Here is a 16,127-nt window from a genome sequence, read left to right on the forward strand (position 1 = left end):
TGTGAAGCTGTTCAGTGACAACTGATTTTTTTGGGTCTGGTCGCTTAGAGTTCTTAGTAGTGGGGAACACTGAGCAGCCCTTTCATGGAAAAGGTAGTAAATCACATCAGGTGTAAAATAAATAAATGTCACACAGCTGAATAGAAAGTTAACACACTGGGAACTAGAAATGGTATAGGAGTGCTTGAGCTAACTGGAAAGGTGGGGTGCACAGGGAGGCAGCGGTTTCCCTGTTGGGTCACAAGGTGATACTCCTTCGTGTAAGGCTGGTGCTCTGTATATACATAGGGATTTGCCAGGGGCATCTAGTGGGAGGCAAGTAGATATGCTCTCTGATTCCACATGCCTTAATACAACACAGAATAGTCAATCTGTACATTTTAGTAGAACACCTTCTTTTGAGATGAGTTAATTTCTTCAAATGAAGAACCAAGCAGGATGTGGAACTTGTAAGTATAGCTGAAAGCTATGATATAGCTCCTAGTTATTGTTCTCAAGTTGTGTGGGAGGCCAGAGAAAAGTCAGAGTGATCAGCACTTCAGACTTCACACAACAGGCTTAAAAATACATATATTCATGTGTTTTATTTTTCTAAGTATCACAAATATGAGTAAATATACTTTTTAAAAAGCCTAATAATGAGGTACAGAAAGGGTACTTTATTCCTTTTTTCATAGACATCAGTGCCATCAGCTTGGTGACAGGAGGTTTTGTATATTTCTTGTACAGTGTTGTCCCCACACTTGTTTGTGGCTCCTAGATGCTAGAGTATTAAAGATGTTTTAATTTCTGTGGGCTAATTATTGTGTCCTTTATGATGACTTCTGCTATTCTGTCACTTTCCATTACTCCTTTTAAGGAAAAATACTTACCATAAGACAATTTCATAGTTTGATAATTAGAGATAGAAGCTATTTTCAGCTTGTTTAGTGCAATTTAGCATTGATATAAATGTCTGCCAATGTATTCTTGGAAAGATATATATGTAGATAGATATAAAAAATATTTTTCCAAATCTAAACTACACTGAAAACATTTCCCAAACACTCCTACTATTTGCAAACAGTAAGTGCAGGTAATATGCTCCTGAAGGGTCAGTCTGTAGGGTTTTGTGCTTCTGCTCTAAAGAGAAGTAATGAAAGCGGCTGTGAAAAAGCTAGGGGTGTAAAAGGATTAATATTCTAGATGGAATATCCTCTTAAGGACTGCTTTACCTTTTAACTATGGTATGGTAATCTCTGTCAGTAGTGCTGCTTTGGTTACATGAGTGCAAGCAGTGACAGTAAGTTACATGTAAATCTATGAATTAATCAGTAGTCCAACAAAATACTAATTTTCTCTGTCAAGTGCACTGTAAACATAGTTTGTGATGCTCTCTGTTGAGGGGAGCTCAATTATAATGTTAAATTTTTTGTTTGACCAGCAGTTCAATACATATGTGCTGGCCCCAGAATGCTGGCAGTTAAAATACCATATTGTTAACTGCTACTGAAATGAAGATGATATAAATTTGGGCAATGTCAAGAAAATGAAGCAGGACCACACTCAAATATTAAAATCAGTTTCGGTTTCCATCCCCATTTATAAATGATAGTCTTGGTGTGTAAATTGATTTAAAGATGAAAGTTAAAATATATGGGAAAAATATAATCTTCAGTCAGTTTCAAAATCAAATTGCAGCTCAAGTGACTTGTCTTTCTGAGCTTTTAGCTATTGCCAGGCAACTAGCAATGCAGTTCTCCCATTGTAAATTGCTAGGGTAGATTGGCAAAGCTGGAAGAAGTTACTGTTTGCTTCTGTGATTCTTAGTCCTGGGTATCAAGTCTGATTTGTACCTATTTTTCTCCTAGACAGTGTTAAGTGGGGGCCTCATTCTCAGGAGTGCTGCGGTTTGAGCACTGATGGCTGCCTTGGTTTGGTTTTTTTGTTTTGTTTTTTTCTTTTTTTGGCAAGTTCACAGTCCAGAGAACATCCTACCAGCTCCCGTTCCATCATTTTTGTGTGATTCCGCTTGCAGTTAGTGTATGGGTGTTATCATGGGTAATGCAAGTCACACTGTCATCGCAAGATCACAAGTAGGTAAAGAGCTTTTCTTTCAGACCATGTGGGCAACATCCCACAACTGAAAAGGTGAGTGTATGAAGGCCGATGAGTTTCACAGGGATCCATAGTGCCAGCCTCACTCCAAACCAGTGCATGATGAGAGAATTGAAGGACATGATCCTGTTGTGTCACTATTATGACAATGTGGATGTTGATCTTAAGGTTTGAGAAGGAGATTTGCAAAAGTGAAGCATCAGGAATGGTTTTGGGTAGATGCTGCAGGGGTCTTGATTGTAAGGTCCAAAACTCTGTGATCATTTTTTTGTATACTTGCATTTCTAATATGAAAAACAGCTACAACTAACAGTGATTTCTTTCAGTTATGCTGGGTATTTAACTCCTTTCTTCCTACCTATCCTTAGATCTGGAGGAACTGAAATGTTATCAGATTAATAAGATCTCTGGCTATAAACACAGGATATGGCTTGAAGTGGCTTCTGATGTCAGAAGGGTCTCTCATTTCAAATACCTATTTCAGTATTGTGTTACTCATAAGGGTACCTCCTTATTCTTTCTACTATCAATTGGCTTCCATGACCTGAAATAAGTAATACCTCTGAGGATGCTATTTTAGATCCTCCACATATCACACTCCTTTTGGTTTCCTCAACAATGTTACAGAGAGTGAATTGTTAAAAAAAAAAAAAAAAAGGGAGGGGGGGTGGAGGGGAAGGTATTCAGTGGTACATCAGCTTTTGAATCAAAGATCAATATATTATATCCAATGGTTATATTTTTATCTTCAGTAACCTACATTAAACTTCGTCTGTTGGTTCTTAGCAAAAAAAAAAAAAATAAAAAAAAAAAAAAAATCCAGCATATACTTCACTGCTGGAGTTTGTTCTTTAATTTAATTAAACTTTATTGTTACATTTCCTGCCCTCCATCCTCTTTCTCATTCAATATACTTCCCATTATTCCTTTCATTGAAATTACTTCCTTCTTTTGTCAGAAACTCTCCCAACACTTCTTCAAAGGTGGAAAAATAGAGGATTTTTATCAGCAATTTTAAAATGTTTTCTGTGTTGTATTCATTGTATTGAGAGTCACAGCAGTGACTGAAAACCAAAAGCCCAGTAATGGTAATTATTGCCTATACAGGACTGAGACTTGACAGGGAATCTGGGTAATGCCCTCACAATACCAAGCACTGATACTTTATTCCTTTTGTGTTTTGTACAGATCTCATCCCTACCATTGCATACAAAGGAGTCTCTGAAAAGGTGTCCTATTTATGAAGAAATGGATAGCCTCTACTTGAGGGGGTTTTTTCTTCCTTTTTTCAACTTCTAATTGCAGATGAAGTAAAAACCCTGTAAATTGAATGTGATTTGCATGAAATTGCACAGGCATGCTGGTCATGGTAGTGACTAGGGAGTCTCTGTTAACATGAACATTTACAAAGTTGATTCTTTACCAAGGTATTCATGGAAAAAATGCAAGAGCCCTCCAGTGGCCAAAATAATACCATAAAACTTGGTGCTTAACCAAAGCCTATCTAAGCTTTTGATAAGCTTGTGGTGCTTAAGCAGGCTGTGTGCTCTGACCTAAGTTTATCATGCTGTTTCTCTTACCTTTCATTATTATCCTCTGCTTCCTTATTTTGTTCACCTGCTCTTCTCAATTTTCACTTCAATTGCTGTCTTTTCAAGAATAAATCTTATTTTCATTAGATGTCTATTGTCCTTGCTCCAGCAGGACTTCAGTCCCTATATAGGCACTATTACTGCTCCTGTAATGCAAATGCCATAGTTATGTCACACATTATTTTAGTGATACTGGAACTGGGTGTTATATGGCTCATTCTGTAATGTCAGCCTTTCTGTTCTTGAGCTATAATAATACTTCCCTACTTTTTAAAAAGGTCATGTTGATTGTGGAACAAGCACAACTCATTTGTACAAAGTTGTCAGGTTAGGATATCTGAGTTTTGGCCTATGATTTCTTTAAGACCAGGAATATGCCTCTGAGTTTTTTCTAGAAGAAAATACTGCTGAAAATATTACCTAGTATGTGTTAAATATGTATTTATCTACTAATGGAGAATAACACTTGATACAAAAAATGCCTTAAAATTTCTGGAAAGATTTTGATTGCAGAAATCAAATATTTACAATAGGAATTCACACAATGACGAAAGGCAACTCACTTCGCTTGTGAATCATTGCCTGTGTAGCAGCATGTAATGATGCTTTTTAGCTTCATAAAAACTAATTCAATACATGTATCTAATTTATGGTAAAGTGAAAAATACACTACTGATGTTTAACTTTACAGTGTGGCTCAGCTAGTAGCTCATGCTGAAATTATCATTCTTTCACTTCTTCCTGCAGTGAAAGTGCCCAGCAGGCAAACAGTATTGACTTTTTAAATGTCCAAAAGGCATCTGTGTTATGAATAAGTTTCCAATTTGTGGCCAACATGGAAATGTACCTTCCCTACATGGCTGCTGAAAGTAATTTCAGAACAGAAGACATGTGTAGCTTTCCTTTAGGACTTCTGAAAAGAGTATTCAGGCACTTGGTAACAATATTGCTCAATATTATGAGCTTTCCCTACATTGCTTTACTGGAGGGAACTGTTCTGTATCCTGTTCTTTGCCTTTTAGCCATTCTCCATATGTAATATCCCCGGGAAAGCAATTATGCTCTTTGTTTAGCATATTTCATTCATTGTGAGACACTCATGATGCTCTCTACAAATAAATAATATCAGTCAGCTAGAAAAGCTTTTGAATTAGTGACAATTTCATAAAATCCTATAGTGCATGTGTCTAATACAGTAGGAAACACAGGTGACCTACTTGGGAGTACTCCTAGAACGATAAAAGTCAGTACATCCTTTCCATTTAAACATATTTGTCCAAGAAACACTGAATTTGTGAAGACTGTGGTAGGTGCATGCAATCAAGCAAATCTCTTTGTAGCTTTTTCTAGCAACTACTCAACATAGGAAGTTGTATGACCACCAAAGAAACGTCACAAAAACAGAGGGCGGTGTCTGATCTCTGAGATCGGTATATAAGCTAGTTTACAGGGTTATACGTGCGCCCCCCTGTATTTCATGCATGTGATCACCACTCAGCAAAGAGATGCTTGGATTTTAGCAGGCTCTTCTATGAAAATTCACTAATGGCAAAACCAGCAACAATACAGAAAAACTTAAAAGACAAATGAGAAATTCTTAGAGAAAAAAATGTGACTTAGAGTCCCATAAGTACTTTGAACACTACAGGCAGTTCTAATCTTCACAATCTAAAAGACTGTAGAAGAAATAGAAAATACTCAAAGTAGTATGAGGAACATAATCAAAGGATCAAAACAACATCTATACAAATAACAAGCTTCTGTACAGAGGAGTTAGTTGAGGGCTTTAAGCCTGAGAAAGATGAGCAAAATAGATTTAACAGTTGTATTAAATTATGGACGACTCAGGGAAAGCAAATAATTACTGTCAACTAGGTGGGAGAAAAATTATTTGGAGCAGAAGTCACATCTTCCTGCCTTGTTCCACACATTATACTAAAAGTTAATTAAAAAAGTGATGATGCATTCATGTGTCTACTAAACAAGAAGCAGGTGAGTTGAAAAATGCTGGAAGTTTTGAGAACATACAGTGTTCTTAGATACTACTAGGTATTACTATCTAATTGTCCCACTCTTTGCTTTAGGGCAGTCACCGAGACTGGTTGGGAGGTTTTAGTATACTTTTGGTCTGATTTGATATGTATGTTTTCATTAGTAAAATGATACAAACCTTTTATTCCATCTTGTTTCTAATGCTCTTTGAAAGAAGAAACTTATTAGCTGAGAGCCAGTTTCCACAAATTTCGCTATCTGCTGCAGTAGCTACTTAAACTGCTGAAGTTTCAGTTAAAGTTAAAAAAAAAAAGCCTATGATTTTGCTCTGTTTTCCTCCTATTTTTACTTTGCTAGTGTAGACTTTCGTATCAGTCAGTCCCTGCTATCTTTTGAATACCATTTGTTTACCCAAAAACTTGAATATTACTCCTGTCAGATAAGACCTTGCTTCCCTAAATGTGTGTCCTCTGTATAGTAAGGGGCACAGGATGGTGACTCTGTGTTACAGGAGTCATGGTATGTTAAAGTCCACATCAGTGTCAAAGTGGTATTCCTGTAAAACGTTTCTGATAAGATTTATATATCGAGACAATAAAAAATAATAATTTTTGGCAATTATGCCAACTTTTACCTTCCAATATGGGCAAAAATGGTCTTGTAAAAACATACTAAAAAGAAGTTTCTAAAATATATATAATTTAAATCTTCACCTGTAGCAGATTAGCGTACAGAAAGGGAGAAATACAGTGCTAGTTTTTAGCAACATTAGTATACTTCTAGAATGTACAATTGCCAACAATCCAGACTGCTTTTCACTTAAGTGTCACTGCATATTATTTTCTACTAATTCAGAAGAGTCTGGATGGTTTATAGAAACGTGGATTTAGAGCTTTGGAACAGATTGCAGATCTACCTTGTTTAGAAATGTATCAGAGACTAATACCAGATGTTCCAGAGTAAGACATAAACCCTATAATATATTTGATTTTTCCCAAATCCTAATAGTTGCTTCAATAATGTTAAGGTAAAATTCCTTTGCAAAACTTAGATGTGATAATCTATTGACATAATAGCATGTGACAATACTGTTAACATTTTACATTAGAATGCAAATTTGATTGAGCTGGGAATATAATTGCTTTGGAATATGTCTTGGATTTGGAAATTAAAGTCTTGGAAAATGTTAACAGCAGCATTGTAGTTGACATGAATGTGGGAAGGAATGCAAAAGTGTTGCCCTTTATCTTAATTTCTACATGGAAGCTTCTGAAACTTTTTCTGCCATGTCTGTAATCATCTCTTTGGCTGATTTTATTTCCTATTCTACAGTAATCAGCTAAAGTAATTATTTAAATTGTGACAATTACTGTAGAATACTGTAGCGTTCTTTTTCAACTATGTAATTGTGAAATCCTGTAAGCACCAAATGCTCCCTGCAATCAATGTGCCAGTCTTGTGTTCAGTGTTTTCCACAACCTATTGATATCCAGGAGGAATTTTACTAGCAGAAAGTTGTGCCAATAAATGTTTTGGGCTTTTTTTCACCAAAACATTACTTGAATTTTAAAAATAATATTAACCACATTAAATTAATATGGTTTTCCTTATTGTTTCATGAGACCTATGTGCTGAATAACGATGTCTGGTTTAGGTTTCTTTGTGTTATTATCTATACCTGTGTTTGTAAGTTTTTCATGATTTTGTCATCCCAAATTCAAAAGTTCAAAAATATTACTATTGTACTGCATTTACCTTTTGTGTCTGTGCATAAAGTGAAAGTCAGGAGAAAAGCAAGGAATTCCCCTGGCTCTCTAACTGCATTTGAATTTAATTTGTCCCTTTCATCTCCTCTTTGTCTTCTCTGTTTAAATTGCAAGTCTTTTGGAATGGATGCTCCTACATACTTCATTTGTAATGTGCCTACCACCACTGTCAAATGACCCTTAGACTTTTCAGCAATAAACAAGATTTATAATAACATGAGTTTAAAGATAATCCAGAGACACAAAAGCCCTAATTATGCAAGGGGGTGGGCAGTTGGAAACCTCTTTTTTTTTTTTTTTTTTGTCATGCAAAAAAAGAGTAACATTAGTCTTAGATATTAATCTTCAGTTATGTGTGAGTTTCTGAATTTCTTACTACACAATAAGAAGGTTAAAGATGCACAAATATTAATTGTGAAGTAATTGCTTCTGTGATATCTCTTGGCAATGTCATATCAGTTCAGCTGAAAAGACATCTAAGACCCTGAATAAAGGTAAATACATTTTGTGGGGTAGCTAGAGAAATTGAACTTTATGTTCTTGGGATGGGGATTTTGAGGAAGTCACTAAATAACCACTGGAGTTTTTGTAACCTGTGAAAACCTAACCAACATTTGTGTCTTATGAAAAGACTACCAAGAAAAAACAATGTTTTTGTTGTGTGAATGACAATGCTCTGTGGCATTTTGATCAAATCCCCATCTCTTTTGTTGACTTTCTGCTGTATCTTCCTTTTAAAGCTGTCTTGGTATTACATAAAGAAACAGATCTGTCCTGTCAATCTTCATAGGTAGATGCCTTTAGCAGTGTTTAAATTCATCACTCATGCATTTTGGTGGGAGTTTGTTTTGGTTTTTACGGTCACATCTGAGTTGTACTGGTGTTAATTCTGAATTCATAAAGCTAGTAATTTTCTACTGCTATTTCATAATACCCTGCATTGCCTGTCTTTGAAATTTCATATCTGATATTCTTAAAGTTAAGGTCAATTTTATTGATTCTTTGGATCTATTCTTCCATTACATTTTTACTAGGCACATACAAAGAGGGTAACTAATCTTAATATCTTGTGTTCACAACTCTGTTTAGCATGAAATCGGTAACTGATATATTAATTATAATAATCTGTTAAATATACTTTACCTACATGTTAATTATAGCAGACCATTCTCATTTATTTTTCTGGGTAGGCTATTAATTCAACCCAGATGGTACAGCTTTTTCAAACTGTAACACTCAGTGTTAACAGAATAAATCATGTTGCCAAGATACAGGAGCAAAAATGTTATCACATCTGAATAGGTTTTAAAATGATATAACCATGAAAGAAACTTACCTTTTAATCAGAGAAGAAGCTTAGTTAGAGCAGGGTCAGTAACCCAGGCCTGCTTTGTAAGACAGGAAGCGTTACTTGGAAGTACAGGAATTTCTATTGTGTTCCAGAATATCAAACATTTTGCAAAAATACCATTTTTCTCTGCCTAAATTAAACAACCTAAAAGACATGATGTAAAATAATTGTCTCATTTTGCCCGAGAAAATATTAAGTGCTGTTAAAAAACTTAATGATCTTCAGCAGAAGTAATTAGAATGTAATGTTTACTGTTTGCAATCCCTGTTTAAATGAAAGGAATCTACACTAACTGTAAATAATTTGTAAAAATTCTCCCCCCCTCACCTTTAATTAAAACAGATATTGATATCGGTTCCTTCCTCTTTCACCTTTCCCCTGGTAGCATGCTCAATATGCAGTTCTCTGCTGGCTATATGGATTAGGATTTTTACTTTGATGTGAAACACGTTTTAGGTGACACATTACTTCTTGAATACCTCATTTTTTAAATCAGTCTCCCCTCCTACACACGTTCACACACGCCTCCACCATGTTTACTTGCAGAGTATTCTTGTGATTTTGTTTTTCACTCTCACTGGACATATTCTAGAGACATAAATTGGATCATATTAGGGTATTTCAAAGCCCACTATTCCATCTAGATGAATGAATCAAGATTATCCTTTATAAAATAAGATTAATGACACCTTTAGCTTCTTTTTTACTATGAGAATAAATGATTTTTGAATGATGGACATGGAGTTTTCCATTACAAAAACATAGGCAACCTAGTTAGACTGAATATGCACTCTTTCTAAGTACAGAGAAACAGACTCTTCTCATTTTCTTACTCTATTATAAGAAATAAATTGAATAATAATACTTTTAAGTGTATTATCTTCTCATATCCACAAAGAAAACTATGAACATGTGAAAAATTGAAACTTATGTTTCAGAATCTTCTTGGTATCTAACTGTATTTTCCAAAACACTCTGTTTGCATGGTGGAATAAAATATAATGTTTTTTCAGTCTTTTCAGAGATACTCACTGTAAAAGGTTATACTCTGTGTGTGTGTGTGTGTGTGTATTTATGTAGGGCAATTAAGTGCTAGCGATTATTGTTTGAACATTTCCAGGCAGTACCAGTTTCATGGTTCAGTAGCACCTTTGGGACACATGGTAGGGATAATAATTCAGCAGTCAAGAATAAATAAGATAAAAAGTACCTAAAGTGCTGCCAATTCTTTGATAATTTCAAATAATCTAAGCATTTTGGAAACAAAAGAGTAAACTTTAGTAATGACTTGAGACACAGCTCTGTATGAATTATGCCTCTTTACTACCATGAAGAAGGGATCAACAGCCAGTGTTCTATGCTCTCTAGCACAAACCCTTAGTCCAGACTCCATAATCAGCTGCCATATTGCTTCTATTTTTTTCTAGTATTAGAAAGTGTACATTTTTAACTGAGTCATAGTTAGCAACCATATAAAATGGGACTGTTGGCTAATTGCTGTTAAACATGCTGTTAATTGCTTTGCTTTTGTTGTGAGTCTAGGCTCTGACAGTTCATCTCTTGGAATTAATCTGTTTCATTAAGGGCAGGTGAAAGGAGATACTTGAGTCCCAGTCCCAAGGAATAGAGAAAATAGTCTCAGATTCTTTCGTAGACTTGAGAGAACTGCAAATTTCATAATCTGTTTATCTGTGTGGCTGTCTGGACAAAATGGGGTGCAATTATCAAAACATAGTATTCACTGGGTGTAATTTGGTCCCCCAGCCCCTATATTTAAGCCATTGAGAGAAACATTGATTGAAAAGTTTCCGAAGTGCTGGATTTGTAGAGCTACCAAAGGCACACTGTTAACGCATAGCAGGAATTAGCGTAATATACAGTCCTCTTGATACCCCATTAAGTTTCTTGGGCCAAAATTCTACTTATTTTCTTCCTATACAACAGCTGTGGGAAAGACCTATGGGCTGAAATTGGCCCACTGAGTACAGTGCTAGCCCTCGATTTGAAAGAAATGTGCCTGAAAAGAGAATAAAAAAGCAACAAAGCCAAAGTATAAACTAAAACATGTGAATTACAACTAGGAAATGTTTCTAAACTAACTATCAGTAAGAACTGCAAAAACACTACGTGGTTACGAGTAGCTTTTAGCTAGGGAATGTAAAATCTTAAATGGCACAGATAACGTCAATCTGAATTACCGTTTTCAGAATGACACAGATGTTAGGATAAGGAAGCATAAATGGAAATTAAAGAGAAACAAATTCAGAACAGATGTCAGGAAGCATTTTTTTCATGCCGAGAATCACAAACGTGTGGAATGGCCTACCAGGCAAGATTGTTAAGGCAAAAGCACAGGGGACATTCAAGAAGTGATCAGATGGCATCATAGGGGAATTGAGTAGTAAAAAAGGAAATGAGCATGCATAAGGCAAATGGTTTTAATTTAATCCCAAACAATGTCCGTGTTCTTACGTTATTAATGCTTGCATATTTACCTTGGATAAACACACAGAATTCCTACATTAAAAATAATGCACAAAATAGCCTCTTTGTGATAATAAAGACAACAAATTTGTTATCTCTTCTGTAATGTCTTTAAAAATTGTATATATCAAAACCAATATTTTTTTCTACAATTTCTCTATATATTCTATATTGGTCATCTGTAGATGTCAGCTATGAAGTCATAGGGAACTTATGAATAACTTTAGAATGTATTTCTCAGGAATGGCATCTTGTTGATGTCACTTATCTTTTTTAGGATGCTTGCTCTCCTGAGCTCTATTTTCACACAATGTACAGGTAGAAAATAAGATGTATTTCGTCTTATCTTTTGGGAAGAAGCAGATGTATAATGCTCAAAGCCCCAGTCCCGCAACCCTTATTTATGTAACTTTGTGTTTTGCCTGCTCTGTTAAATTCAGTGGGCTCTTCGTGTGAATAGGTACGTGCAGAGTTGTTTGCAGGACAGAGTTCAGACGCTTTGTGTGGCCCTTGTAGGACAGGCTGGTGTCCCTCAAAATAAGGAATTGTAGTTTCTGCTATAGACTTTTTATTTCAGTGTAGAGAACTTTGAGCCTCAAATGTGGAAAGATACAGAAACCAGAGATCCCAAAAGTCAGATCCAGCTTTTGAATGTGGGAATCAGTACTTCCCATCATCACTTTTTGCTAGTTGAGTCCAATGGCAAATGAAGTAAAGGTGAAAATAGAAAGTGGCTCTGAGACATGTTTATGCACCCCTTTTGTTACCTAACTGAGCCCTGAAGGTAGCTCTGGAAGTTCCTGTAATCACACTGTTTACAGTTTATAGCATAAGCAGAATAAGTAAAATGCTTATTATTACTCTTTTAATTTCTCTTCTGCTTCCCTGATGTTCCGGCTTTCTCGTCCCACTTACCTTATAGCTGCTCCACCAGGAGAATTCTTGAGAAGAGGGCTATATAGGACACTAATAGAAATATTGGGCATCTCTAGGAGCTTGGAACTAAAAACCTATCGAGATTTGTTCCTTTCATGCTAACTGCAAACTTGGCTTAGAAGTTTGTTTCTTGGATATAGAAGTTTGGCTCATATGCATAATAATATCATTAAAATTCAGTGTAAATGTGTTGTGATTTTATTTTTTATTTTTCCTATCAACAGCGTTACTACAACAGGCAAAAAAGAACTAACCTGAATCTAGTAGACAATGATGAAAAAATAAAGGGAGGTACTTCGTAGTTTTCAGAGAACCTCACTGTGCACTGTCGAAAACAATGGCAATTGAAGTAACACTGTTGCTTTCCTGCTGGCTAGGTGATGTTTTACCGTCTGTTGTAACATTATTGTTTGTGTTACCAAGATTTTAATTTTGCAGACATAGAACTGTAATGGAATCCGCTTGGTGGATTATTTAGTTTATACCTTCCACTTTATTTTAGCTTTAGTCTCATAAGTCCCTGCTTGTAAAGTAATCAATCAAACATTGATTTTATGTACTACTTCCCTTTAATCTGTTCTTAGATAATATTTGATCAATATGTATTTAAAACTCCTAATGTTTAAACAGATCATCACCTCATCATTTTGGTGTAGATGCAGAAAACTAAACAATACATTGTTAACTTATGTATTGTAGGCTGAAAATGCTGTCTAGGCTTATCTTTTTTAATGTGCTTTTGACATAAAACCACTTCACTGAGTCACATACTGAGAAATTCAATAGTAGAATGGGCTTAGTGATTTACTAAAATCATATGTAAATCGCATATAGTATGTATAGATTAGGAACTCCATAGAAAAAAGAGGAGAGCTGTAAGGAGATAAAGCCATAGAGCCATGAGTTACTTATCACAGAATCACAGAATCATCTAGGTTGGAAAAGACCTTGAAGATCACCTAGTCCAACCATTAACATCACTCTGACTGTTCCCAACTACACTGAATCCCTCAGCACTGGGTCAACCCAACTCTTCAACCCCTCCAGGGATGGGGACTCCACCACCTCCCTGGGCAGCCCATTCCAACGCCCAACAACCCCTTCTGTAAAGAAATGCTTCCTAATATCCAGTCTAAACCTGCCCTGGCACAGCTTGAGGCCATTCCCTCGTGTCCTATTGCTTATTACTTGGTTAAAGAGACTCATCCCCAGCTCTCTGCACCCTCCTTTCAGGGAGCTGTAGAGGGCGATGAGGTCTCCCCTCAGCCTCCTCTTCTCCAGACTAAACCCCCCCAGTTCCCTCAGCCGCTCCCCGTACGACCTGTGCTCCAGACCCTGCACCAGCTCCGTTGCCCTTCTCTGGACACGCTTGAGTAATTCAATGTCCTTTTTGTAGTGAGGGGCCCAAAACTGAACACAGGAATCGAGGGGCGGCCTCACCAGTGCCGAGTACAGGGGTGAGATCCCTTCCCTGTCCCTGCTGGCCACGCTATTGCTGACACAAGCCAGGATGCCATTGGCCTTCTCGGCCACCTGGGCACACTGCTGGCTCCTGTCCAGTCGGCTGTCAATCACCCCCCCAGGTCCCTCTCTGACTGGCAGCTCTCCAGCCACTCCTCCCCAAGCCTGTAGCGCTGCTGGGGGTTGTTGTGGCCCAAGGGCAGCCCCCGGCATTTGGCCATTGAAACTCCTACAGTTTTTGAAGATTCTGGAGTTTTAATCATAACTTTATGTTGACATTCCTATTTCTATTGTGTTTGGCAGCAAATTGCTGTTTTAAAATTGTATTCCTATTTCATTGTTAGTGTCTGAAACTGAATTACAATGATCCATAGCAACATTTTCTTAATTATGTTGCTATCAGTTAATTAACACTTGTACAATGCATACCAGACATAGATTAGAAAAAGGATGAAGACATGTCCCATGTCAAGGAGTGTAGGCTGGGATTTTACAAATGAAGAGGTCTAATGGAGTTCAGCAACAGTTCCCTTTTGACTATCAGTGAGAACTTGATACCTACTTTCTCCAGCACACTTTGAAAATCCTAGACATAGAGTGAAGGGGCAGGTGCTACAGCGCTTCTCACAATACTGTGTGTGGCATGTAGTCTCCCTGAATCGAAAGATGGCACTGCACAAATTTGGGAGTGATTTTTACAAAACTGAACGATGAGACTGGATAGATCAGAAATGAAACAAGCATTAACAGTATTGAATATACGTATCAACATACACCAAATTCTTTGATACATTTTTGTTGCATCATTAGGTATGACAAACTTTTTTGCAAGATCTTTATAAAGTCTTAACCAAGAATTTCTGTTAATTAATTGTTGCACAAAAAAACCCCCTAAACCTTCACTCCTTATTGATTCTTTACTTCATTCTGCAGATAAGATTCAAAGTGACAGGGTTAAAACCTGTAAGATAACACCTTGCTCAAGATGGAAGATGTCTATTATTGTTGAGACAATAGGAACAATGGGCTAAACTTCTCTGAACTGCATCTTGCCATAGACAAGATCATCCCAGGTGATTCTCATGATTTGAAAAATGATATTTGTTATATATACCTGTTCAATAACGTCTAGCTGGCGTGTTAGAGGCAACCTCATTTTTATTTGTTGGAAAGTACTCTCAATTCTAAACCAGTTCTGTCTATTTCCATGGTTTTGAACACAAAAGAATACATTCTTATATGAGTAGCAAGATATTTTAAATAATGAAATATAATTCCATCAGCACTGTGTTCTCCTGTTATTTATGACTGTACTAAATTATCTACAACTGAAGACATCCAGTTTATAATGAGATATCTGATGATTTATTTTTGCAAAAAATATTAGCTTTATTATTTATTAATTCTAGCAGTATTCCTCCGTGTATACTCCATAAATATTAACATATCTGATGTCTTGTAAAGATATGATGAAAATAGCATTATGCCTGATATATGGGGAAGATTTGACATCTCATTTTTATGTAGTTGATCTTCTATAGCTTATAGTATCAAGAAGCTCAATTAATTAAGGACTCATGTCAAAAAAAAATAGTGCTAGTGTAAGGATATTTGGAGACTAGCATTTGGTCTAAATACACTGTTTAGTCATGAACATTATCGCAGAGATTGTAAAGTAGAAGAGTGTGTTTTGTTCATTTGTGGAAGAATAAATAAATTACTGTATTGCTCAACAAATACCTGTATAAAAATATTGAGACCTACGTGAGGATATTGTGATTTGTTCTCACAGGAGATCTCAAGTTGTCCTCTTAAAAATCATATTTGCACTGAATATTATTTTAACTATTATCAAACCAGTAAAACTATCTACATTTACTTTTAAAAATTAGCCAGATAGCTCATCATGATTTTATATGAATGTTAGGAGTTAGGATGTTAGGGTTAGCTATTAAGGTTAGGGATTGGGGTTAGTCATTAGGGGTTAGGGTTAGGGTTAGAGAGCTAGGGTTAACCTTTAGGATTAGCCATTAGGGTTAGGGTTAGCCATTAGGGTTAAGGTTTAAGTTTAGGGTTAGCCATTAGGGTTAGGGGTTAGGATTAGGGGTTAGATTTAGGGTTAGCCATTAGAGTGTTAGGGTTAGGGTTTAGGGTTAGCATTGGGTCAGGATTAGGGTTTAGGGTTAGGAGGTTAGGGGGTTAAGGGTAGGGGTAGGGTTTAGGATTAGGTTTAGGGTAGGGTTAGGTTTATTGTTAGATTAGGGTTAGGGTTAGGGGTTAGGTTTATGGTTAGGTTTAGGGTTAAGGGTTAGGGTTAGCCATTATGGTTAGGGGTAGGGGTTATGGTTAGGTTTAGGGGTTAGAGTTAGTGTTAGCCATTAGGGTTAGGGTTGAGGTTAGGGTTTAGGGTTTGAGTTAGTGTTAGGGGTTCGGATTTAGGATTTAGGG

The 16,127-nt window shown here is 36.4% G+C and overlaps 1 long non-coding RNA gene across 1 annotated transcript in view; it reads left to right on the forward strand.

Annotated features, from left to right (window-relative positions):
* The window catches only part of LOC141963784 (uncharacterized), a 64,670-nt gene that overhangs the window by 21,871 nt on the left and 26,672 nt on the right, over positions 1–16,127 (forward strand). The gene's annotated exons all lie outside the window — the stretch shown is intronic.

The sequence above is a fragment of the Athene noctua genome, chromosome 9 (assembly GCF_965140245.1).
Source record: "Athene noctua chromosome 9, bAthNoc1.hap1.1, whole genome shotgun sequence".
Taxonomy (NCBI): domain Eukaryota; kingdom Metazoa; phylum Chordata; class Aves; order Strigiformes; family Strigidae; genus Athene; species Athene noctua.